Source organism: Vicugna pacos, chromosome 21 (genome assembly GCF_048564905.1).
Source record: "Vicugna pacos chromosome 21, VicPac4, whole genome shotgun sequence".
Lineage (NCBI taxonomy): Eukaryota > Metazoa > Chordata > Mammalia > Artiodactyla > Camelidae > Vicugna > Vicugna pacos.
This window is the reverse complement of record NC_133007.1, coordinates 18,680,282-18,705,972: the sequence shown is the minus strand read 5'-3', so window position 1 is coordinate 18,705,972 and position 25,691 is coordinate 18,680,282. Positions and strand designations below refer to the sequence as shown.

The 25,691-nt window shown below is 45.7% G+C and overlaps 1 protein-coding gene and 1 non-coding gene across 4 annotated transcripts in view; both read left to right on the top strand.

Moving 5' to 3' along the window:
- The window catches only part of PBX1 (PBX homeobox 1), a 279,686-nt gene that overhangs the window by 116,371 nt on the left and 137,624 nt on the right, over nucleotides 1-25,691 (top strand). The gene's annotated exons all lie outside the window — the stretch shown is intronic.
- On the top strand, nucleotides 16,454-16,558 carry LOC140688164 (U6 spliceosomal RNA). The gene has a single exon (XR_012062955.1). It is a non-coding gene; the product is annotated as a U6 spliceosomal RNA (small nuclear RNA).

Here is a 25,691-nt window from a genome sequence, read left to right as displayed (position 1 = left end):
TGTGTGCTGGAGACTTACCCTTCAGCTGCTAGGTCCTTGGAAAGTACAGGGGAGATACTGGGGCAAAGAGGAGGTGGCCCTTGGAGGTAGAGAGGTGCGTTAAGGCACAGCTGTTAATCAACTGGTTTAGAAGTATTTCAGGATTTGAACCAATGGTCCACTTGCACTGGTATCTGTCATGTACCAGCCCAGCTTGTGTGACAACAGGGATTTTCCACGTGCATCTGAATGAAGCCAGAAACACGCACCAGGTTTTAAGAACATTTTGTGTGTCTCATTGGCAACGTGGGGTGAAAAAGTTGTCTAGGAACCATAACAGCTTTGGGTTCTGGGTTCGTTTTAGGGATTTGTATGTGGTGCAGCTGTGGACTTAGCACTCACTTAAGGAAGAAATAGCTTTGATCAGAACCAGGTGGGCTTTTTTCCTTTCTTACTGGTTTCATGCTTTTCAGATCTCACTAACTCTCCCCAGCTGGGTCCTGCTGCAGGCAGGTGTTTGAGACCCTCTGTGTCGTGTTATTCCCCACGTGAGCCCAGGGCTCTTTCCCTCTGTGACTCCCGAGGTGCCTTCTGGGGACTGGTCCTTGTGGCAGAGACTTCTCAGGGATGCCTGCCTCTCCCAACGATTCCTTGCTCGTTCCAAGGCCATGGCATCTCATGCCATCTTTTCATCTTCATCTTCTCAACCTTAGTCAGGGCTGTATCTTTGAAACTCATGTGCATCTGTCTACCTTTAGTTTATCATGAACTGAACATAACCATTCAAATAGACTTGAGAGTAGTTATCCACATTTTAAAAAAGGATTCCTTAGATTGGGGATGTATTTTCCAGCTGTCTCCTATAAATAGATTCTCCGGTGTATCTGAGAATGTGTACAGATCAATAATAGCTTGCAAGAGAGGTTTGGTGCATTGCTAAAGAACTTTGAGCTAAGGTTGCAGATGCAATCAGAAATAGAGGTATAAATAAGTAATAATCACTGATTCTTTATTTGTTTAGTCCTCCAGCTTTGCAAAACTCATCCAACACGTTTTCTCATGTGATGTATGAGGTCTCTACCCGATTCCTTATAGATGGAAAGGCTACCACATGCATTTCTAATGAGCAGTGGGGTGGCTGGAAGCTGCCACCATGAGCCCCTCCAGTGGCCCCAAGGCCATGACCTCTTCTACATCTATTTTCAGGTCTTCATCAATGACCCCTGACCCTACCTCCATTCTCCTGTTCCCCTCCCAGCATTTGCCTTTCTAGATGACGAGGCTTTGCTCTTCTCCGTAAGATGGTTGGCATCTTCAGATTTAGGCCAAGAAAAAGGAGAGTTCAGTTTCCATTCCAAACTCCTCATAGCAAACTGCTTTTCGTAATGATCGCAGTATTGCAGGCTGGGTCTCCCCTGAAGTTGTGGCCCTTGGTGTCACCATCTGACCTGAGGAAGGGTGGGTAACAAGCCCCTCTGAGAAGAGCCACCAGCTGGGCTGGAGGGTGGGGCTGTGTCTGCCGCTGGCGCCGTGGGCCGCCTGGAGAGCCGGCGACCTTCCTCCGGGGCTCCTGATACCGAGCTGGGGAATGAGTAATTGGGACTCGCCAAAGTGTTTAAACACCAGAATTGAAATTAATGTCCCCTCATTGCTGGCTACGCTGACAATACATTACAGCAAACACCTTCCCAAAGTGAAATGAATGTTTGTTTATCCTCATGAAATATACATCAAAGCATGTTGGTGGAAGAAACCCTAATGAGGGAAGGGGCCAGGTTTCCTGTTAATTCAAGACAAATAGTTAACCAAGGTGAAGGGCTTTTTCCTTTCTTTCTTTCCTTTCCTTTCTTTCTTTCTTCTTCTTCTTTTTTTTTTTTTTGTAAGAATAACCTGTCCACAGCTGTGTATCTGGGACATTAATATGGGTTTAATGAAAACTCCAGTTGATCTGTCCAAAGATATTGATGAGCATTGCCCAGCCGTATTAATCATCTCCTTGAGGGAGGAAATGAAGGCAGTGGGCGAGCAGGTTTCTGTCAGGTGCCAATCCAGATGAAGAGATGTAGAAAAAAAAATTTTTTTTTAACCCTCCACAGCTACATCCATTTACCGGGATGTGGGTTGGACCAGGAGAGAATAAGAAGGACCCACGACAGCACAGGAAATTCTGAGGCCCATTTAACGTAAAATCATTAAGCTTCTGCCAATAAATCCATTACTGTTAATTATATTGCGATGGCCAACGATCCGCTGATAATATTCCTTCATTGATTCTCATTCGCTGTGGATCGAGGTTCTGGCTTGCATCTCTTTGGTGTTTTCATTCCTTCATTTCCTTCTCCCTCTCCTCTTTCTCTTTCTCCCCGGGCCCGGCTCCCCACACCCATCTCTCCCCCTCCCACCTTGAGCTTTTGCAGTAATGCAGCTCCCCTCTCACTGGTGAAACAGTTCTCTCCCTAAGTGCCAAATGTTTCTTGATAGGAACAAGCTACATTTCTTTATGGCTTATGGCAAACTGCCTTGATTACTTCTACTGCTGTACCCATTATGTGAATTAAATATGTATTCAGTTGCATGCTGCTTGCGATGTTATTGCAGGGTGACATATGGTACTGACTCAATTAGAATGAAACTAGCATTAGATAACCCTTCTGATTACATGCATCCTGACCAGCTCCTCCTCGGCCTCCCCTCTGTGCTCTCGCTGTCTCTGCTGTCTGCAGGCTGCAGGTTTACATTATCCGTTATCATCTCCACCACATTGGATGCTGGCCGGGGGTGGGGGGGGTGGGGAAGGGAGGGGGCCCTGGGTGTCTGGGAAAGAAGGCATCTCAGATAGACAGACAGAATAAAAGGGCTGGGGGTGGGGTGGGGGAGGAATATAAAGGACTCTCTGCTCGCATTTGGAATTCACCGTTAATGTTTATATTGTTCGGAAGTGATTGTCAGGCCTGCTATGAGAAGAGGCCAGAAAGGTTTCTGTAGGGTTGGAAGATCAGAAAAGGAAAAAAAAATGACTGTGAAATGACTGCTGTGTGTGTGATTAGTTGGTCCTTACCTTGAAAATTATTCATTTAAAAATAACACCTTTCTCTCCCCTCCCAGTTCATACTTACTCTAACACCAGTGACATATTTTCTATCTCTAGCATACCTGGATTCAACATATGTTAACCCATTTGATTCCCATCAGCTCCTGACAACACAGGCAGAACAGGCATGGGTGCCCCCATTTTACAGATGAAGCAGTGGAGGCCCGAAGAGGCTACATTACATTGTGGTTCAAGGTCACAGAGTCACATGGTGGGCACAATGAGGAGGAATCCTTAAGAATGCAGAGGGCTCTGGAGGGCAGCTCAAGGATGTGCTATAAAGTGATTTGAGAATTGTTAGATCTTAAAAATAATAATAATACATAAAGGAAGTATTTTGGGTGTCCGGGGCGGCCAGTGTCGTTGCTGGAACGTCTGGTCCTGAAAACAACACAGTTTGCCTCCGAGAACAGCTGGCCCACAGCATTTCCTTCTGAGGAGGGATGTTTCTCTCCTTGATCATTTTTCACCACGTGTTAAGCTGTTCCAAGCTCCGTTCCTTCTGCTCTTCCTGCTCTGTCACCTCTACTCGCCGTGTAAGAATCTGGAGACCATTTTTTCCGGCTCACTTAGCCCCAACCTGAGGCTAAAGCAGCCCCCAGTCCAGAGCCTGCCCCTGGACCTGCTGGCCATCTGGGATTTTCTCCCAGGCTGATAGAAGGGCTCCCAGACCCAAGACTGCCTGCCCAACGGTGGCGCCACCATCCAGCGCGACTCCTTGCCCATGACCAGTTCAAGCCTGCAGGTCTGTCTGAGCACCTACCATGTGTGTTTGTATGCACCACACCATATGCTGTGGGCAAATAGAAAGCTTAGAATGTCTCCTGACTCTGTGACTTTGAGTAAGTTAAAAAAAATGTGTATGGTCACTGGCCAAAGGCAGCTCATACCCAGGCAGAAAAATAGCATGAGGGTGAGTGTAAATGAGGATGATGTGAACTCAGAAGTACCACAGATGCGCTTATTAATCTCAGCTGGAATTTCTAGAATTAGGCTGATGCTTCGCTCAGTACCTTGAGTACAGCAGGCACTTAACACACGTTGGTTGAATGGATGCATAAGTGAATGAATGAGAGGGATCAGATAGTAATGGTAATCAGGAGGCAGCTTTTCTTGCAGGAGATGGGACTCCTTATAAGATGACACAACCATCCGTCCCGTCCTACCCCTCCCAGCCTGCTCTCCCATGACAGTGATGATCACACTTAAAACAGCCTTTCAGAAAACACTGAAGTGCTAAACAAGAAAGGAATAAAAATGGTTATCTGCACAGGCCAGGTGTGAGGTGGGGGACGGGATGGGGGTGGAGGCAAGGGTGGAGCAAGACTCAGTGGCATATGGGAATCATAATGTGTACAGTGTAGATGTGTTTTTTATATGGTGAGTGTATTTCCTATTTTAAAATGAGGTTAAAAACAAACTTGCAGGGAGCATTAGCTCGCCTAATCTTCACAGCTACTGAGTGTGTATCGGGGGTCGTTTTTATTAGGGTCTAGTTTCACGTAAAGAAACCAAAGCACAAAGAGGTCAGGTAACTTACACAAAGTCATAATAGAGTTGGTAAATTGCAGCTTGAAGATGAAACCCGGAGTGAGTTCTTTCTGCCATCGAACCTGGTGTCTGTGAGCCTTGGCCCAGCTGTGCTAATGCCCAGAGCGGTGCCGGTGTGATATGTGCCCTCTCTGGGACCTCTGTTTGCCGGTGTAACTGTGTGTGTACCGATGTCTCCGCAGGAGACCGGGACGATGTGGGGTTGGGGCTCTCTCCGCTGCCACCGTAACACGGCACACTTGTACCCCCAGTCCATCTGATGTGGAGCGGCAGAAAGAAGTGTCTCTGAACCAGCCCTGCATTCATGCTCGCTCTTGGGGAAGGAAGCATGAAACGGGTCGCTTTAACCTGGCCTTTAGGGTTTGCCTGCTGTTACCCTGGGTACCTGTGGAGGAACCAGGGAGGTATTACAGTTACCGCAATACCAGAAGGACCTGAGGGCAAATCTGGCACTGACAAATGCCCCAGGTTACTGGTCTTTTAAGTTTAGTGAAGCATGGCATATGTTTTTGAGGGCAAAGTGTGACATTTGTATGGCATCCTCTGAGTCGGTGTCTCCTGCTGTTCTGTAGATGTGTACATAACCCACGTTGCCTAGCAGCGCTCCCTTCTCACCACCCTTCTCACCACCTGACCCCCTCCACTCTTTCTCCTTGACCCCTACCTGGGGCGGCCTCTCTGGGTAGAACAGAGGGAGAGCTGTGCCATCGTGTGTTCTAGTGTGTTCTCACTGAGTAGATCTGTCGTTCCATTGCGGCTCTCTTGTACTTTTGCTCACGTAGTTCAGAGCAACGCTCTTCCCTGAGCATCATGCAGCCGATGAAGAACGAGTCTGTCTGTAGACTCCAGGAGGGGCGATCTATTGCCCTGAACACCGCAGTACCTTCCTCCTAGCAACCTGTTGCTAATCAGAGGTATCTTATGCCCTTCTTAGCCCTTCAGAAGAGTTAGGGCAGGGTTCTCCGAGGCCAACCCTTTTGATGGGCCATGTTCTGTTTTGATTTTGTCGAAAACTGTCCACTGTAGCTTCTGCCCCTCCTTGAACCAGGTGCCTCCTCCACGAAGCGTTCTGGGAGGGTGACTCCAGACTTCACAGCCCCTGCCTGTCTATTGCTTCTAAGATTTCTAACTTCCTTTAGCTCACTTCTAGAAAGCTTCTTGGCTTCTGGAATTTTTGCTTCTCCGGGTTATGGGATCTCCCAGTCAATAGGTCCAGGCGACACACTCTTCAGTTATGGACTCTTGGTGTGTTTGATACCAACGACCTTTCTGTGGTGAAGCGCCCTCCTCGCTTGATTTCCTGGTTTGCTTCGTAGCTCCTCGGTGGGCCCTTCTCAGTTAACTCCAGTGGTGCCTCTCTCTTGACTCATTGCTGAAATGTTCCCCCCATTCCTTAAGACTCTGCATCACCTAAATACTCATGGCTTACAAATATATCTACTTGTCATCTCGCTGAGGGCAGGGACCCTATCTTTCCTGTCACCCTCTGCATCCCCAGAGAACAGCACAGTGCCTGGGCCACAGTGAATACCCGGTGAATATTTATTCAACACGTGGAAAATTAAAACCTGTATTTTCCACCCAGAGCGATCCTGTGAGTTTCAGATCTGCACAGCATGTGTCTCTACGTCCGTGTTTAACGGAATCCTTAAACTCTGCACATCCAGGGCAGACCTCCTCAGCATCCTGTTCACATCAAACCTTCTTCCTGTATTCCTTCTCTCTTTCATCTACCCAATCTAGAAGCCACCAGCTTGGGTCAGACTCTTTTTCTAAGTCCTGCTTCCCCCGTGTAATCATTAGCCAGTTTGTGTTGCTTCTAACAGCAAACGTTTCTTGAACACTTCATGCCAGGCTTGGTACCAGGTGAGGGGGGGTACAAAGGTCAGCAAACACACCCTGACCATATCCCGTATCATTTCTCCTCCCCATCTGCCACAGTCCCAGGTCAGGCCCTGACTGCCTTTCAGACACTTATCCAGACAGCCACGGAGTATCTCTGCCCCGGAAAATCCTCTCACTGCCCGCCCGGTCTCAGGTTCGCCGTGACACCCTTCACATTGCAAACCTGCTTGCTGTCCCCCGATTGAGAATTCTTCACTGGCAGCTCCAGTGTCAAACGCTGTAGTCCTGAATCTCAAAACTCTTGTGCCATGATTGGTTGTGAAGTATGTCACAAGTCATTTTGATATTAATAATAGGCTAAGACCTGAAGTTTGCAGATTATTTAAAATTTTAAACTAATTCGAGTGATCACCATAAAAATGTCACCCTCACTCACCTGAGATCCCATATGCTCTCCTGGGTGGGAGAGAAGGGGTAGCTTCATAGCCTGCTGGGAACTGCGTGTATTCCTGTGAATTCCCTCTCGAGTGTGTCTTAAATCTGATCCTCACCGAGTGTGCGTGTTTGATGGACAGACACAAGGCCGAAGTCTGCGGGATGACCCCTGAGGTCCCTGGTATAGCCCACAGTACCCTTGGATCTAGCCTTTGTCTATCTCACCAGGTTTGTTTCCTGCCATTTTTTTCTATCTCATCGTAGGCTGGAGATGCCTGAAACCTGCCATTTCTGTCTTAGACTTTTGAGATCTTCTCCTCTGTTAGGAACCCTGTACCTACCATCCCCACAGTAAACTGGGACTTATCATGCAAATCCTAGCAGGAGCCTTGACTGAGAATGCTCATGCAGTCTTAGAGATTCCTCCTTGGTGTTCACTTTGTCTTGTATAGTCCTTCAAGGTCATATACACCTTATATTACTTAGTCTTTGTCATTTTATTTTTTGCACATTCTTTTAATTTTTACATGTTTATTTTCCCATTGAACTGTATGCATTTTGCAGTTGATGTCTTGGTATATTCTTCTGTCTCTTTTTTTTCTTTTTTCTTTTTTTAGGACAGGCTTGAGCATATAGTAGGTGCTCCACAATCATTCCTTGTAGTCATGTGGGTACCATCCTATCCACAGACCCCAACGTTCAGGCAATTTTAGTACCGTGTCATATCCTGACTGACTAGAGAGAGCCCTAGACAGGAGTCTGAAGAGTGAGTCCTGGCTCATCCACGTGTGGTTATGTGTCCCTGGACATGTAGCGTGCAACTTACATCCACCTGCTTCTACGTGCATGTCTATTTGTAAGACTGTCCTATGAAATGGTTGTTGAAATCAGGTTGGGAGAAGCGTGGGAAATAGGATGTAATGGATAAAGTGAGGTCCCCTGTGTGTGTCAGTAAAAGTGTGGCATTAAATGTCTAACAGAAGGGTTTAGATATGTGGTAAGAAACGGAGACCCAGTGGTTTGGGTCTTGAGCACAGATGGCATGTGCTGAAATCAGATTTAAGGCTTTTCAGTCTGGTAAAAATGGGTGGATGTACTAGACTGGAGAAAGACTGAAGACAGGGGTTTCAGCCAGGAGACAAAAGGATCCAGGGTCTGAGTCAGTGAATGGTGTTTTGGGAAGGGAAAGGATCTGACTTTTTTGAAAGGAAAATGAGCAGAGCCCCGTGACCATCTAGATATGGAGGTTGAAGGAAAGGTATGAGACGAGGATGACTGAATCATTTAATTCATTCATTAATTTGGCTTCCATCAAATGTTTGAGATGCGACATGACTCATTACAATGAAAGACTGTTTAGCAATTATAACTGTCCCCAAATAGCCAGAGGGTGTGGTCACAGATGCCCACCTAAGCATGTAACTGTCGGAAATGAGCTTTTGCCGGGGTTGTCATTGAGGCATCTGCTGCGTGGTGTGCAAGTATGAACTAGGCCCTGAGATGTCTTCCATCTCTGTGTGTCTGTGTGTCTGTGTGTCTGTGTTCATAGGTTTTCTGATCTGGTTATCTGGGAGGATGGGTTGGCGTTAGTAAGAACAAGGAAGTTAGGAAAGGGAGGGAATTCAGATGCCGGCAAGAGTTTTGTTCATCCGATGGTGGTAGATCTTTCAGTTTCATAGAATGTTGTGATTGCTTCTGTGTAATTATTGGTTTCCTTTGGGCTACATCTTTGACATTTACTTGACTTCGTCTCCCCAGAGACAAAGCGTCGCCTCACCTAGAATCGTGCTTCATGTTCAGGTGACTCAGAGGCTTAGCTCCTTAGTTCCCAGGACCTCCTTCCCGGGAGGAGCCAGAGTTTATTGTGGGTCAGAATGAAATATAGTGGGAAAGAAAGAACTTGGGCTTTGCAGCCAGTCTGTCCTGAATGTGTGTCCTGGATCCTCCACCTACTGTGTGACACTGGGCAGGTTACCTAATTTGCCTTGTGTTTGTTTTCTCAATACTGAAAGTAGAGGTTATAATATCACCTACTTCATAGGGTTTGGGGAAGGATGAAAATAATAATAGCTAATGTTAACATAACTTAATGTTAACAGTAACGTACCAGGCTTTGCCTTATTTACGTTGATCATTTCATTTAATCTTCCCTACAAAACCGGTAAGGTCTGTACTATTATGTCCCCATTATATTGACCAGTAAACTGAGCTTAGAGGGGTTGAATAACTTGCTCTTAATTACTCAGGTAGAAATTGGCAAAGTAGGGAATTTGAACCTGGGTGAAATGACTCCAACAGCTGAGCCCTTAATGACCTAAAGCTCTGTAATCTCCCAAATAGCACTCTTTTTGTGAAAATCTGGAAGCCCCCCTAAGACCCCTCCTTTCAGGTTGACCACCCCTTCTACCATGTTCCTATAACAAAATACTTGTGGCTTTAGCATTTTAAAAATAATTTTTCAACTCTTTTTTCAACCTTTATTTAGTCATTTGTTCATAAGTCCCCCTCTCTTCACTAAATTATAAACTTTTGAACATAGGAACTGTGCCTACCTATGTATTTTTCGCTCTAATGCTTTCTTTATACACAGGCTTTCTTAATGTTAATTTATTGGAAATAAATTATATGAAAAGCTCACTCTTTTCCTAGAGGGGGCACCTTTGGTACCATGAGGTCACCTTTGCCTTTCTGTCATCAAAACAGAAAGATTGAAGTGTCAAAGAGTGCTATGAGCAGCACTAATGGTATGTGATCATTTGAAATAATGAAATAATATCAGATGGTCTGATTATAGTCCTTACATCACCCCTACCCCAACCACGAAACACACAAACATCATAAAAGCAGAAGTGATTTCAAATGATAAATGCTGGAGAGGGTGTGGGGAAAAGGGAACCCTCCTACACTGTTGGTGGGAATGAAGTTTGGTGCAGCCATTTTGCAAAACAGTATGGAGATTCCTCAAAAGACTGAAAATAGACTTACCATATGATCCAGCAATCCCGCTGGATCCAGAGGAAACCTTATTTCAAAAAGACACCTTCACCCCAGTGTTCATAGCAGCTCTATTTACAATAGCCAAGACATGGAAATGACCTAAATGTCCATCAATAGATGACTAGATAAAGAAGCTGTGGTATATTTATACAATGGAATACTACTCAGCCATAAAAAATGATAAAATAATGCCATTTGCAGCAACATGGATGGCCTTGGAGAATGTCATTCTAAGTGAAGTAAGCCAGAAAGATAAAGAAAAATACCATATGGTATCACTCATATGTGGAATCTTAAAAAAAAAACTTATTTATAAAACAGAAACAGACTCACAAACAGAATACAGACTTGTGGCTGCTAGAGGGGAGGGGTGTGGGAAGGGATAAACTGGGAGTTTGAGATTTGCAGATACTTATTGGTATATATAAAATAGATAAACAAGTTTATACTGTATAGCACAGGGAAATATATACAATATCTTGTAGTTTATGGTGAAAAAGAATATGAAAATCAATATATGTATATTCATGTATGATTGAAGCATTGTGCTGTACAGCAGAAATTGACACAACATTGTAAAATGTCTGTACCTCAATTAAAAAAAAAAAGCAGAATGATCTTTGCTCAGTAAGTTGGATTGTTTGTGATGTTTAGAATTGAACCAGACAAGAAATGAAGTATCGGGAGCCAGTTCCTCATTGCCTCTGGATATCAAATGTGCTATATCCCATTTGGTCTTGAGTTTTTTTCTCCCTTCAGCCTTTTTGGTTGGAATGCAGGCCTTGTTTTGAAGCTGAGACGTGCTGGCACCTGACCTTCCTTTCGTGGAGGGTGAGTCTGGGCGGTTGAGGTGGACTTCAGTAAATCCCTGGGGTACCCATTATCAAGAAGGTTGGATACCTAGCTTGTACTTTTCTCCATTCTGACGCATCTAAGACGGAAAAAAGAAATTCTATGACCCCCTGAGTGGCAGCAGAGGGAGAAAGCAAGGCGCCCACCTCTGAATGCCTTTAGGTTTATTAAAAGTGTGGCATTAAAAAATACACACTACTGTATATAAAGGAGATAAACAAGGACCTACTGTGTAGCACAGGGAACTGCATTCTTCAGTATCCCATAATAACCTATAATGGAAAAGAATCTGAAAAAGAATATATATATTACAATGTTATAATTATAATTATAATTTTATAACATTACAATGTTATAAAATAGCACAACATTGTAAATTATACTAAAAATTAAAACAAAAAACAATGACTACAACAACAAAGTGCCTTTTAACTGCTTTTGGGTTCAAAGTTGAGTAACAGTCATGGTCTTGTTGGTAAAAATAATAATGTACAGAGTATTTCATACTTATCAAGACGATTTGATACATAGCACCTCTTATCCTCTTTCTTTGAGAAACAGCCCTGTGCAGATGAATAGAAGGAATCACAGAACTGTGTTTGGTGGTGCTGAGTGAAAGGCCGTTATTTTTCTTGCCTTATCTTCTGTCCCCTCATTCTTTCCTTACGCTCAATGAGTTTCGCTGTAGTTATAGTTACGTCTCACCTTGCAGACTCAGCTTTGGCAGCCTCCCCCATGTGAAGCGATGGGGACATTGGCATGGAGGTCCTCCATGTGACCCAGCGAAGGCTCCGTGTACATCAGTCCCTGTAGTTGACTCAACAGAGTGCCCGAAGGCCACCGCCCAAAGCCCCTCGACTCTTATTTCAAACATGATTCTAACTGTGTGGTTGTCTGGTTTCCCCGCCCCTGCCAGGATGGATGTCTGGTAATCACTGATACTTACCAAGCACGTCCTACCCACGGATGCTCTCTCAGCCACTCACAGGTATTCAGTCAGGGATTCCTCACACCCCCGGAGCTCGGTAACACGACTGTCTCCGTTCTGAAGTTGGGGACACAGCAGGGAGGGGGTCAGAAACAGGCTCCCACAGCCGGTCAGTCAAGGCCAGCTTTGGCTTCCACAGTCTGGTATGTCAACTGTAACACTGTGCCTTCTATGAAGAAGAGGAAGAGGAAGAAACTCTGAGAGGCAATAAAACTATTAAAAGGAGACTTGGGAGCTTAATGAAAAGCCCAGCAGATGGAGTTGGCGTACAGTAGGTCTGCAGACGCCCACCTAGCAGTGGGCCTGGGCGATAATTGCCATTTGTAATGATAAATGATTTGGATCCTGAAGAGGATGCCAAAGTATGTTCAAGATTATCCGACTATCCATCTGTCTGTCTGTCTATCTATCTCTCTAGATATCTTTTAAAGAAGCTAGAGGAAAGAGAACATATTTTTAAGTGATTTGTATCTAAAATGATGAAAATAAACCCAGTTTTGGTGAACCCCCAGGACCAAGGAGCTGAGGCGGGTTTCTGGAGTTGTTTCTTTTCTCAGGAGTTAGTTTCCTTGCCTTTCCACCTGCTCCTGGCTTCCAGAGTCTCTGTTCCCTGGGTGTCGCCCCCAGAACAAAGGTTGTGGACCCACGCACTGCCGAGACCGCCTCCCTGGACCCTCACTGCAGAAAAGATGACACGGATGTACGATCACCCTACACTGTGAACAGGGTGCCACTCACCCACCCGACTCTGTTGCTCTGCTTCTATGGCAGCAGGCTGAGGGCGTGCCCGGCAGTAAATACCAGTCGTGAACCACCGTGAACCCGGAAGAGGGTGGTCAGGGGATCCGAGAGAAGGGAAGGGGAGAGGACCTCTTTGTCTGGAAGGGAAGTGCCGTGACTACCCCTGCAGGTCTGTTAAGTGTCTCCTGGATGAGAAGGGAATTCTCTTCCCTGCTTCCCCCTCCTCCTCCCCTCTTTATTTTTTCTCCCTTTGTAGAATAAAAATAAAGTAAAATGAAAAAAAAAAAAAAAAAGCCCAGCAGAAAGGGAGCTGTGATGCTGTCGTCCCCGGCGTTGATGTTATTTATTTTCCTCAGTTGCTGCTCTGGAAGCCCGGAGTTGACAGAGCGGTTTTGTAGAATAGAAACATTATAGACTGTTACTGTCAGAGTGTTAAATGTGATGGATAGAGAAATAGAGGCGAGGGAGGGGACTTAATACTGAGAGCCAGGGTGCTCATGGGAAAATAAACCATCCGCGTATAAGAAATGAATGAGGTAATGTGGCGGGAGGTAATGGGCTTTCGCAACATGCCGGAACAGAGATGCTTATTACAGGGGGCGCTTAACCCTTGGCGTGCTGCTTTCCCTTTGTGGGTTCCGGGGCTTCCCGCCGCGTCCCTCTGCGCGAGCACGTGTGTGTGGCTTCTCTTCAGGCAGGGAAGCAGGCGTGCGCAGAGGAGTGGAGACAAACGGGCTCTTAATAACGTGGTATTAGCAGCCTGTACATCACAGAGCCTTGGCAGCTCCCGAGGGCCTCGGGATCCCCGGGGCTGCTCGAGACAGAACGTGCCGTGATTGCTGGGTTCGGCAGAAGCAGGGAGGGCACATTCGGGGAGCTGGAGGCTCTGTTGATTTCGTCCTTGGAGGCTTCGGAGGGGTGCTTTGGCTCCTTGGGAGAGAAGTTGATTCATGTCACTTGGCTTCCCTAGTGGCCCCAGAAGATTCCCTGCCACTTTATGTCGCCACTGCCTAGCTGTTCTCCCACGGCCCAGAGTAGGGTGGCTTTGCTGTAAAACAGGAGGGAGAGGAGCAGACAGTGGTCATCTTTATTGCCTCCTTGTCAAGTACAACACATGATATGGTGATGATAAAGGTGAGCATGTCAGGGGGAGACCCGGCTCAGACGGGATGATGGAAGGGTCCAGCCAGCCTAGGTGAGGTGGAGTGAGGTGAAATGAAAGGTGGCCGGGTTCAATGAGCAAGCTGCTTTCCCTTTGTGTGGGGTTCCCGTGACCTTCCCACCCGTCTCTGAGTCCTGGGGTGGCCAGCCCTGTGTCTTGTGCAGGACAAGCCTTCAGTAAACTGTGAGGGCTCAGTTGACATGGGGTGTTGTCTAGCTCTGGTGCTAACCTGCTGTGTGGCCTTGAGCAAGCCATTCACCCTCTCTGGGTGTTAAGATGAAAAAACTAATGCCTTACAGGTTTATCATCAAGATTAACCATACTCATGCTGATGAAAGTGTAGGCAGGTTATAAAACATTACGCAAACAAAAACCAAAGTATCACCGTTATTTTTGCTGTTAGTAACAAAACAATACCTGTGCATTAGGTGATAAGCTGAGGAACTTCACCAAAGAAACTAATGTTTTCGAACAAGCAACTTCACGTGCTTTTACCCAAACAGTGCTGTTCCTGTCTGATGTTCACGTGCATCTCTTTGCTTTCAATGTGGTCACATCCGCAAGGACACTGCCCTGGCTGGATGTTTATATTGTTGGCACTGGGTCAGTGGGAGCCTTGAATCCTCTTGCAGGGGACCAGAGTCACCCGAGAGCTGTGGTGTTCCTCCCTCTCTTGTTCAGAAGTTTTACAGAAGCACTGAATTTTGGGGTTAGACGGACTCTTCCTCAAAATGTCCATCATTGGCTTTGATTTAGTTTGGAAAGTGCTTCTTGCTGACGCATGAACCTCGCTTCCAGCAGCTTCTGCATCTTTCTTTGAAGCTCTTCTATGTCAGATGTTTCTCATCCCAACCTCATCATCTGAGATCTAGCCGCTGCCTCTGAGATCATGTCGCTAGGAACCCTGTCCTTAAGATGGTCCACAATCTGAGGATTTTTTGAGTGTCATTTAGCTTTCAGAGATGCTCAGTGTTTGCACAGGAGTTGATGGACCTGGGTTAGCTGACCTGGTCTACCATGGTCTGGACTCTGCTCTAGGTCTTCGGTTAGCATGTGCTACCCACTGGTGAGGTGAGGGGCTAGTCTTACCGCCTTGCTTCCTTTTCCTGATTTCTCTTCCTCACCAGAAGGTCCAGACCTTCCAGGCAAGTTGATCTCTTTGCTGTCCCCCGGCTCCTCCTGGGATCCTTTTTTTCCATTTTGTCTTCTGTGTATAACTAGTCTCTATCCATCCTGCACACTTTCCTGCTGCTGCTTTTCCCCCAATAATTACAGCTTTCATTGAATTGTCTCTTGATTCTTCGAATTTGTACTACTGTGTGTAACAGCTGGCTATATACAGTGTGTGGTGTTTCCCTGTTTCACATGAGGCTGTCTTATCTTTCCAAGGACATTAAAATTTTCTCCGAAAAAGGGATATGTCCTGTGTATATTTTTTCTTATAATTGGCACCCCACTGCCCCCCTTCTCCAGTCATTTGTCACCTACTTCATTCTGATGCTTCTCTAACAGGGAGCTTTCTTTTGCTTATTTCTGGTCTTCCTTAAGGAGCAGCAGTTCCTTTAGGAACGCGGCATTAGCGTAGGTTGTCCAAAGGCATCTAGTTTCTCGCCTCTCTTATTATTTCTTCGACTCATTGACCGTTTTTAACAGAAAAGTTCTCTTCCTGCCCTTGTCTGCTTGACACGCTCAGACATCCTTACATTCAGCCTTGAATGGAACGGGGATGAAATTCACGTGTAGGTGAGAAACGGTACCAACCTGTGATGGGATCCTGTCTCTCACTAAATAATATTGCTGGTGCATTTGAGTAAGAGGAGCTCAGAGGATTAAATGCAGTGAGGCGTCGAAAGAGTCTAGAATGGTGCGTGGCACGTAGCAGGCATGAAACTCATCAGTTACAGTAGCAGTGGTTCCACCAGCCATCGTGGTAACTGAGCAGCAGTGTTAGCAGCGGTAATGCCTGGTGCCCACTGATCTGCCTTTTTGCTCTACTTACATTTTGGTCCAGTTCCATGTACACCATATAATGGATAGAATCTGTAAGCTGGGGAACAATAAAGACCCTCTAAACAGACCCTCTAAATGTGAGCCTGCCTTGGGCTAGTGGCGTCCTTCTGTTCCTTACTCACTTTCATATGTGTCCCTGCAAAGCCAGCTCCTTTGGGGTTCGGGAAGGAAGGTATATCTGAGAACCTTAGATTTGTTTGAAATTTATAAGAAAGACAGTAGTCAAGGAGGAAGAGGAGAGATCCAACTCCAGGCCTTTTCGGGAGACTCTCCGCCTGTGTTTTTAAAATTCCACTAGGATACAGAGGATAGGTATGCAGGCTGTAGAATTCAGAGGAAAGGCAGAACGATGCAAAGCTTCCAGGACAATTCTTTTCCTTTGTTGATGAGTTGTTTTTCTAAATGTCTTCCTTTTCTGTGTCGAAACACAGCGCCCATCTTTGAACTTCACCGTTATCTCAGAAGCGTGTGTGCCCAGGCCCTTCATCTTTGAAAAGGGTAATGATGGGGTTCTGGAGGGGCATTGCAATGTATTCAGTTGGCAGGGTCAGTCGTTCTAAAGAATTACGTGGGAGTGTTTGTGAAATGCAGATTCACAGGCCCTGCCTGAGCAGGTTTGCTCTGTGGCCTAGAAATCTGCACATTAGAAACCCCTTTGATGAATTTGATTCCTGGGACATGCAGTTTCTTCTTTGAGAAATGCCTCTCACTCTGCACCTCTTCCATTCTCCTGGTGGTGACGGTCTCCATACTGATCCTGAAGCTGATAACCTACTACCATGAGAGCATTTAGAATGCCTGTGTGCTCACTTCAACAACACACAAGAAAACTGAGAATGATACAGAGATAATAGCATGGGCCTTATACAAGGATGCTGTGCACTTTTGTCAAGCATTTCATATTTTTTCACTGAGCCATGCACTTGTGATTGGTGCACTTTTCTATATCTCCGTTACATGCCAGAAAGGTTTTAAAAATTGCCCTCTTATTAATGTCACTGTGACATCTGAGCCAAACTCAAGAACCAAGATCTACAACGAGAACCTATTTTGAAGAGAGTAAGGAACCATTATTATGGATTCATGGTTTTTTCCAGTAGGCAGCTGCCATTTAAGGGATTTTAAAAGATATGTGAGTTCGCCTTTGTTAAAAAGTAGTTTGTCTTCTGTCTGTGAATCTGTTTCAGTTTAAGTTCATTTGTGTCTTTTTTTTTTTTTTTTGAGATTCCATATACAAGTGATACTATATGGTATTTTTCTTTTTCTTTCTGGCTTACTCACTTAGTATTGACGATCTCCAGTTCCATATATGTTGCTGCAAATGGCATTTTATTCTTTTTTATGGCTGAGTAGTACTCCATTGTATAAATATACCACAACTTCTTCATCAAGTCATCTGTCGATGGACATTTAGGTTGTTTCCACGTTTTGGCAGTTGTAAACAGTGCTGCTGTGAACACTGGGGTGCATGTGTCTTTCCAAATTAGAGTTTCCTCTGGATATATGCCCTGGAGTGGGATTGCTGGATAAGAGGGTAAGTCTGTTTTCAGTTTTTTAAGTAATCTCCATATGGTTTTCTATAATGGTGCACCAAGCAACATTCTCATCAGCAGTGTAGGAGGGTTCCCTTTTCTCCACACCCTCTCCAGCATTTCTCGTTTTTGGCCTTTTTTGATGGCCATCCTGATACGTGTGAGGTGACACCTCATTATAGTTTTGATTTGCATTTCTCTGATAATTAGCGATACTGAGCACTCTTTCATGTGCCTATTGGCCATTTGTATATTTTCACTGGAGAAATCTTTGTTTAGATCTTCTGCCTATTTGGGGATTAGGTTTTTTGTTTGTTTGTTTTTGTTGTTACTGAGTTGTAGAAGCTGTTTGTATATTCTGGAAACTAAGCTCTTGTCAGACCCATCGTTTGCAAATGTTTTCTCCCATACCGTAGGTTTATTTTTCTTCCATTTTATTTATGGTTTCCTTTGCTGTGCAAAAGCTTATAAGTTTAATTAGGTCCCATTTGTTTAGTTTTGCTTTTATTTCTGTTGCCTGGGTAGCCTGCCCTAGGAGAACATTGCTGAGATTTGTATCAGAGAATGTTTGGCCTGTGTTCTCCTCTAGGAGGTTTGTGGTACCTTGATTTATGTTTAAGTCTTTAAGCCATTTTGAGCTTATTTTTGTGTGTGGTGTGAGGGAGTGTTCTAGCTTCACTGATTTACACGTGGCTGTCCAGTTTTCCCAACACGACTGATGGAAGAGACTGTCTTTGCTCCATTGGATATGGGGGGATAGGGGAGGGTGGAGGGGTAAGTTGGGAGTTTGGAATTTGTAGATACAAACTACTGTATGTAAAATAGATAAACAATAAGGTCCTACTGTACAGCACAAGGAACTATATTCAGTATCTTGTAATGGCCTACAATGAAAAAGAACATGGAAAGACTGTGAGGCAGAGCAGGGAGCAGGCGGAGCCCAGTTCTGCTGACACCGTGAAGGGATCACCCTGGTCAGGCCTTTCTTGCTGTCTGCCACACACGGGTTAGAATGTTTGTTGTCCGAACTGCGTGAGGAGAAAGCACCAGAATGTGGTCCTGAGCACTCATGGAGGACAGAGAGCGAGGAGGAAAAAGACGACCTCCTGAGTTCACGTCTGTGCGCCCGAGGCTCAGACTTCCCGAGTTCACTGAGCTGAAATCGGATTTGCTGTTTTATTTGTGGGGCTTCCTTCTGGTAGAGTTGCTATGTTTGTGGTTGTAATTTTGCACTTACCCTCCCACACCAGAACTTCCACATTTGAGCTGACTGTTCATTCTGAGCTGGCTGGGTTGTGTTCGCGCATGCGTGTGCACTCACGGGGCTGTATGATGTGTGTGTATGTTCCTGTGTTTGTGCGACTGACCATCCTGTTCTCATGGTCTCTTGGAGAGACTTTGCCTGGTCCAGAGTGAAGAGATAACTGACTTACTGTGCCAGTCCCATGGACGTCCAGTCACATAATGTCTTGAGTTTTAAAAACTTGGTGTTTGCAAATATCTATTTATTCCTCTCTGACGTGTTCCACTGTGTTATTCTAACTGCGGGAAGGCAGAGGGGCTTCAGGATGGTGGTGCAGAGTTGGGAGAGGGAGGAGAGTGTGTTTAGTCAAACTGGGTTGAGCGTAATGGGTTACTGGGTATAAGTTCCTGCATCTGTTGTTAAGCTATGGTGGTGGGGCGGGGGGAGGGGGAGAGGGCACGAGATTCCCCCTCCCCCAACCCCAACACACACAGTGGCTCTTTGCTGATTATTATGAGCCTAAACTCATTTCACGTGAGCTGATGACCTGTTGGCCAAGAGCCCCAGCCTACATGTGACAGCTCGGGGTGTCTGCCCCTGCTGGGCATAGCCACAGCATCCCTCACTGGCTGTTAATCAGAGTCTGGGAAACGCTGCATCTGCTGGCTGGACTTGGCTTTCTGTCTGAACCCAAAAGCACAGCTACTGTCAGACCTGACACAGGTTGGGAAGGAAAAGGGATGGTTCCTCCTTTACCTTTTCCTAAACCTCTTCTCCACACAGATCCGACAGCACCCCTGAGGACCGAACCACCTTGTTACAATGGGCTCCGGCGTTCAGAGCAACTTCCCTACAAATCTCTTTTTATTGGCGTTTCCTCCAATTTCCCCATCCCTGAATTGCATTTGAATCAGTTGAGAAAAAGAGAGAGGAGGAGAAAGGAGGCGGCTCCCCCCACCTCCTCGCTCTCAGAAAAGCAGTTCACCACCAGCTTTATTTGGTAAAATGCAGCAATAGATGCTTGTCAGAAATAATTTATTCCTGTTAGCTGTAATCTGAAGGAAAACAGATACAAGTCCTATAGTTAAAAAAAAAAAGTAAAGTAGTCTTGCTTTCGCTGACAGTACAAAGGTGTCATATACAAGAAGGATTGACACAGACCAAGGGGTCTTGTGGGAAATATGATAATAACTATAAAGAAGACAGATTATTCCCCAGTTGCCAACATTCAAACCTTTTTACAGTCAGTTCAAACATATAAAACTTTATTGCTCTAGCAGAAAGGGGAACAATTTCTGGTTGCACGGCTTTCCCAGGGCTGGGTTTATACTGTCTGTGTTATTGCTCTGTAGTGGCATTTTAAAGTTTATTGAACAAGACTTTTACAATTGAAGGAAGTATATAAAACTGTAAATTTATTAGATTTTTCAGGATAAGTGCCCTTTCTAGTTGTGCTCAAGAATTCGGAGCTCCGAGAAACTGCTAGTTACAAGACTTATTAATATTAAAGACTGAAGGTACGCACATTTTATACCTTAACTGATGGAAAAAATAATATTATTACGTTACTGAACGTTGGGGCTCTCATGCTGTGGAATCGGATGGATACACCCAGGTAGGACTTGAAGTGCCAGACGTAACTATTTTTCACTGGCTAAAAAGTTAGGTTTTGTTATATCTTAGTTCATTTGATTTTAACACAATCGGCCTGGATACTCCTCTGTTCAGTGAAGGATGTCTCAGGGTAAATGTCTTGTCTTTTTTCTTTTTCTGAGCTCCTTGCTGATTTTCCAGCATTTCTCACTGTAGGGCTGTCATGCAAGTGTGTAGGTGGTAGGTTTTAAGAGCATATTTGTGGTGAAGTAATATATTGTAGCATCCACAAAAAGCAACTCTACTTTTGATGATCAAAATACTACTAAAAAGAGTTAACCTTTTATGTTTTATAACTTCTCATTTTTTTCAAAGTCTTTTAGGGATGTGATTTGAGGAATTTTGAAATGTTTGTGATAAGCTGTATTAAACTGTTTCTCAGCCTCTGTGCTGCTGGCCTCTTGGGCCAGAAAATTCTTTGTTGTGAGGGGCTCTCCTGTGCACTGAAGATGTTCAGCTGCATCCCTGTTCAGTACCCTGGATGCCAGCAGCATCTCTATGCCTGCACTGTGACAGCCCAAAAACATCTCCAGACACTGCCAGATGTCCCCTGGGGGCGCACTCACCCCCTGTTGAGCAGCATTCATTTATACAGTATTATGTCTGTGAAAAAAAATAAATCTCACTCTAAATAAATAATATGAGTTGTATCTGGTAATGAAAAAAAAACCTACTGTTACCAAAAATGATGAATTATAAGACTATTTACTTTCAGAAATATCTGGCTGTGGACATCTCTTATATAATGTATTCCCCAAAGAATGCAACAGAACTCAGTCCTAAAAACTATACATATGATTTCGCAGAACCACAGTCATCTATAACAGGAAATGCCCGTGTGCCTGCCTCTGCCGGAGGGCACAGGTTTATGGATATATCTACTTAGAAAACCAGATTGCATCTTCTTTTTGTGTTACCAGTGATTCACCACTTCTCCGTGTTTGCCTCTTTGATTTTTCATATGCATATGCAGAAACATATGCATATATATACATATAGATGTTTATATTATGTGACTACACAGTGAAGGATTTGAGAAGCCCAGAGACAGACGATTTTGATTATAATTTTCTCACTTGACAGGTTTAATTTTGAGGTACTGTCAACTTGCCTTTAATTTTCAATTTGTGTTCTGGAATTTTTTTTTAACCTCTTCAGAAGGTTTTATTAGTGGATACATGAAAAACATTCAAATAAACTGTTTACAGCACCTGTTCACTTTCGTGCTACCTAATGTTATGTGAGTATCTATGTGTGAGTGGCACTTTGATCTGGGATTTTGTGTTAATTTGCCTAATGGCCATAGCATTTACAGAAATAATTAAGATACTGTGTTTTCAGAAGGAGATTAAATTTTAATAGGCCTTTAGGTTTTGACTGCCTGAGTTTTGGAATTCTACATTTGCTTTTTTTTCCCTCTTTTTAAAAATTCTAAACTCATGTGCCTTCCTAGGGGGTGTCTTGAAAGTGTCTTGATTCTGTTGTTTTGTTGAGCCACTGTTCTTTTCTGTCCCTGTGGCCTCAGATGGCTGGGTGATTTTAGCCAGATGACAATCTGTCTTTTCTCTCCTCGCCATCTCTGTGGGTCATTGGACCCCAGCCCTGTAGGTGCATCAGGGATTTTCTTTTGTGAAGTTGTGTGACACCCTTAAGAAGTGTGGTATAACTCAGTTTATTCACTAAATGTCTTTCTGATCATCTGGGTATAAACTGTGTAAGTGGAAAGCAAACCATATAAGAAATCTGCTCAGGGGTCCGGCTAAGACCCTTCTGGTGATCCTCTTAGGAAACCAAAAGATCTGTTCAGAAGCACCCCTTTGGTTACACCTGGTTTCCTTAAATCATAATACACCTTGCTTGAATTTTTAAACTACCTACGTTCATACCAGTGTGATATTCGTTGTGTAACACACACACCTATAACTTACCTGTCTTTGAGCTTGGCCATCAGAGAATGTGCTCGGCCCCTGTATGGAGGGCTGCCAGCCCTACAGATAATGCCGTCAGCGCTTCAAACGGTTAGATAATACATAGTCTCTGATTTAAATCATAGTGAGAACCTGGAAGATGTAAACACACTGAGTCAGGCATTCACAACCCCACCCTCGCACTCACTCAGGGTGAAGAGGGGACATCTTCGTCAAGTCTTGGTACCCTCCTGGACTCCTGAGTCTTCCTTGGTGCCTTGGAGGAGGCAGCAGTGATGCGATCTTAGAAGAACCCTCAACCCAACCAAAGAAGCGTCATCGCAGCCACAGCTAAGTTCCCAGGATGATTTAGGTCCTGTGCTTTCTAGACTTTCTTGGCAAGTTTGCATCTGCAGTGGTGAGTTGAAAGGGACCGTGGACTTGTGCGAGGCTGAAAGAGGATGAGCAGAAACAACATGAAACAGCAAATGTCAGGGAAGCCGGTGAGCCTGGAACCTGTGAGAGACCTTGGATATTCTGATCACAGCTCCGCCGACACCGAGATTGGAATACAGATTATGAGAGGGAGCGTCCCTGACACGGAGCCCAGACTTAAATCTTCCCAGGGTTTTAATGTGCCTTACCATATGAATATTTGGTTATTTCCTTTGGCAGTGTCCCTGCAGGAGGCCGGGAAAGAGAGCCAGGGGTAGGGCGGGTATGAGAACAGTATTGTGGCTAACACTGTTGTGGGGTGTGTGTGTGTGTGTGTGTGTGTGTGTGTGTGTGTATGTGTGTAGGAGAGAGAGAGGACAAATCCCCATCTCCTATAAGGCCCTGATACTAAAACCACTAGAGCTGTTGACAAATTCATGACACCGTGAAAGGATGGACAGAGAAGAGGACGACCTCCATGCTGAAGTGAATTTCATGCTGAAGAGCTTGTCTTGGGCATGCAGATGGGTTTAAGAGTCTCCAAACTAAGATGCCCTTTGTGGGGAAAGAGGAAGGAAAAAAAACCCAACAACTTTGCAGCCTGGAAGGCCCGTGAGAGGATGTGAAAATGAGAAGCCGCTGCTCCCACCAGGGAGGCCCCGGGTCCTGCTGCAGTGATGCTGTGGGCAGGAGGGAGGTTGTCTGGGTATTTGCCCGCCCTCAGGTGGCTCCATGTCCGCCAGGGTTCCTGGCGAAACCCGGCGCTGCCTCGATGGGCGGCCTTGACGGCAGGCAGGAGAGCTGGCGGAGCCCTGGCGGAGCCCCAGGGAGGCGCAGGCGCCGTGGGGCGCGGAGCGAGGTCCGGGGAGCGCTCGACTTCCAACTGCTTTGCCGGAGCGTGACTTGGCAGCAGATTTGAGAGTCTGGCTTTTGCTTCTCCACACGTGTCCACATCTGGTAGGTCATGCTGTCTCACAGCCAATCTGCAAGTCAGTTCGCTGAGGCAGGGACCCCGGCCCAGTGCAGGCCACAGATGCAGAGAGGCTGAGTGACTAAGTGACCGTCGGAGTCCCAGCACAGCAGGGACTGGAAGCAGAGTTCCTTAATGCGGCCCTTTCTTTGATCAGAGCACATCTACTACCCTCGCTGCTCTGGAAGGGACAGATGTGGATGAGTGAGGGCTAGTTATTTATAAACAAGGAATATTTATTTATCAGATGACCATTATGTGGCAGACACTGGACTACGTGCTTTTTTTTTTAATTTTAATTTTTTGGGGTAGGTAATTAGGTTATTTATTTATTTACTCTTTTTTTTTTTTTAAATGGAGGTACTGGGAATTGAACCCAGGACCACCTGCAAACTAAGCATGTGCTCTACCACTAAGCTGTACCCTCCCTCCTTGAGTTACAACATCCTTTGAACATACCTAATCTACATGACCAATCTGTGGCCCCAGTATTATGTTATCCCCATTTTAGAGCTGGACAAACTGAGGCTAAGGCAGATTTAAGAAAGTGTGATGGAGCCAGGTGTGGAATTGACGCTGTTTCCAAAGTACTGGGCCTTGAACACACACCTGGGTCGGTGTGGGCTGAATCTGCTCCTTCATTTCAACCAGCATTTACTGAGTGCTTCTTCTCTGCTAGGGGTGGGGGAGACAGACTGGAAAAAGCTAGTGGCCTGAGGTGCTCACAGCCTTGGGGACACCCAAGCACATCAGCAGTGGAAGGGGTGTCAGAGATGCTCTGAGGAGGCAGGACACGGTCCTTGTGGGGCCTGCCAGCCCACAAGGGGCAGCTGGGGGCAGGGCGGCTGCAGCCCACTTTTTATGATCATATTTGTCACCATCAGCTACTCTGAAGGCTCCCCCTGCCTCCTTCATGTGCCATTTGAGCGCGCTGGCCTTCTTCCTCCAGAAGCTGAAACTCCTCAAGAAGACGGCTGCGGGAAAAATGGGAAGCAAACCCTCTGAAAACATGAGCCCATCTGCTTGTGTCAGGAAGTCTTCTAGTCTTGTGAGCCCGAAACTGGAAGAACAAAGCTGGGCCCATTGAAACAGAAAGAACAAGAAAACAAAAATAGAAAGAAATGAGGGGGGCATTTTCAAGTTGGATAAACTACCGCCGAACCGACTCGTGAGTTCAGAGGGGGATTCTCATGTTTCCAGGATATTTTCAGACCCCGATGGCAATTAGGGAGAGACTGCTGTAACCTTGAAATTTGGTCTGAAGGGACAGAGCTTGGGAGACCACCAAGACACTGCGCACAGACCACCCACGGCAGACTTCCTGGCAGGGATCTGCTGGCCAGTCTCTTGATAAGGCTGCAGGGCCCCCTGAAGCCGTATTTTGTTGGGAGAGGGGAAGGGCGAAGGCAGGTGTTGAAAAGCCATGAAGAGAAGAATTAAGACAAAAATGTGCCTCAGGCTCATTTCAGCTGGCAGTGGACCTTCCCTCCCCTTTCCTTTTCGAATTTGATATTATTACAGGAACATTTCCATGGACTCAGTTTTCACTTGATGGTGAAATCCCAGAAGTCGTCTTGGGGCCGGAGTGCACTGTCGGTGCTGGGGCGGTGGGGTGGGCTTCCCAGGAGCCCCCGTGGATCTGAGGCGGGATGGCGTGGGCATGGGGCGGTGGCAGAGCTCATCACGGACCTCTCGAAGCCCCTGGGAAAGGATGCTCCCTCGATGTGAGCTGCTGAGGACCAGGAGACACTGGAGTCGCAGAGAGGCAGCCAGGAGGCAGGTCCCTTGAGTGTGAACCATCAAATTGTTTGAGGGCTAAATCAGCAGATTTATGTAGAATGCTTAGACCAGTGCCTGGCAGGTCCCCCAGAGCTCGATAAATGTCAGCTGTTACCATTCCTTCCTGGGCATAGCAGAATCATCCTTTGCAGCGGGGGAAACTGAGGCCCAGAAAAGAGGGGTGCCATTGGGGTAGGAGGGAACTTCTTTTTGGCTCACTTATTTTTTTTTCCTTTTCTCCTTTCGGTTCTCTCCTTTTCTGCTCTTTAGAAGGCCCCCAGGAGTTGAATTTAGGCTGGGGGACTTCTCCAGTGCTGTTGAATTTATTGAGCGTGTGCACAGGCAGTGGAAGGCGCTGGCTTTCTACGGGCAAAAGGGAAGGGCACCTGAGGGTTTAAGGAGGAGAAGGAGGGGAGAGTCCGGAAAGGAAGGCCACGTGGAAGATGTTTAATTATCTAGAATAATGACGTATACAAATGCTGAGCAGAAGAGGGAAGAGTGACAGCTGTGTCCAAGGTAGG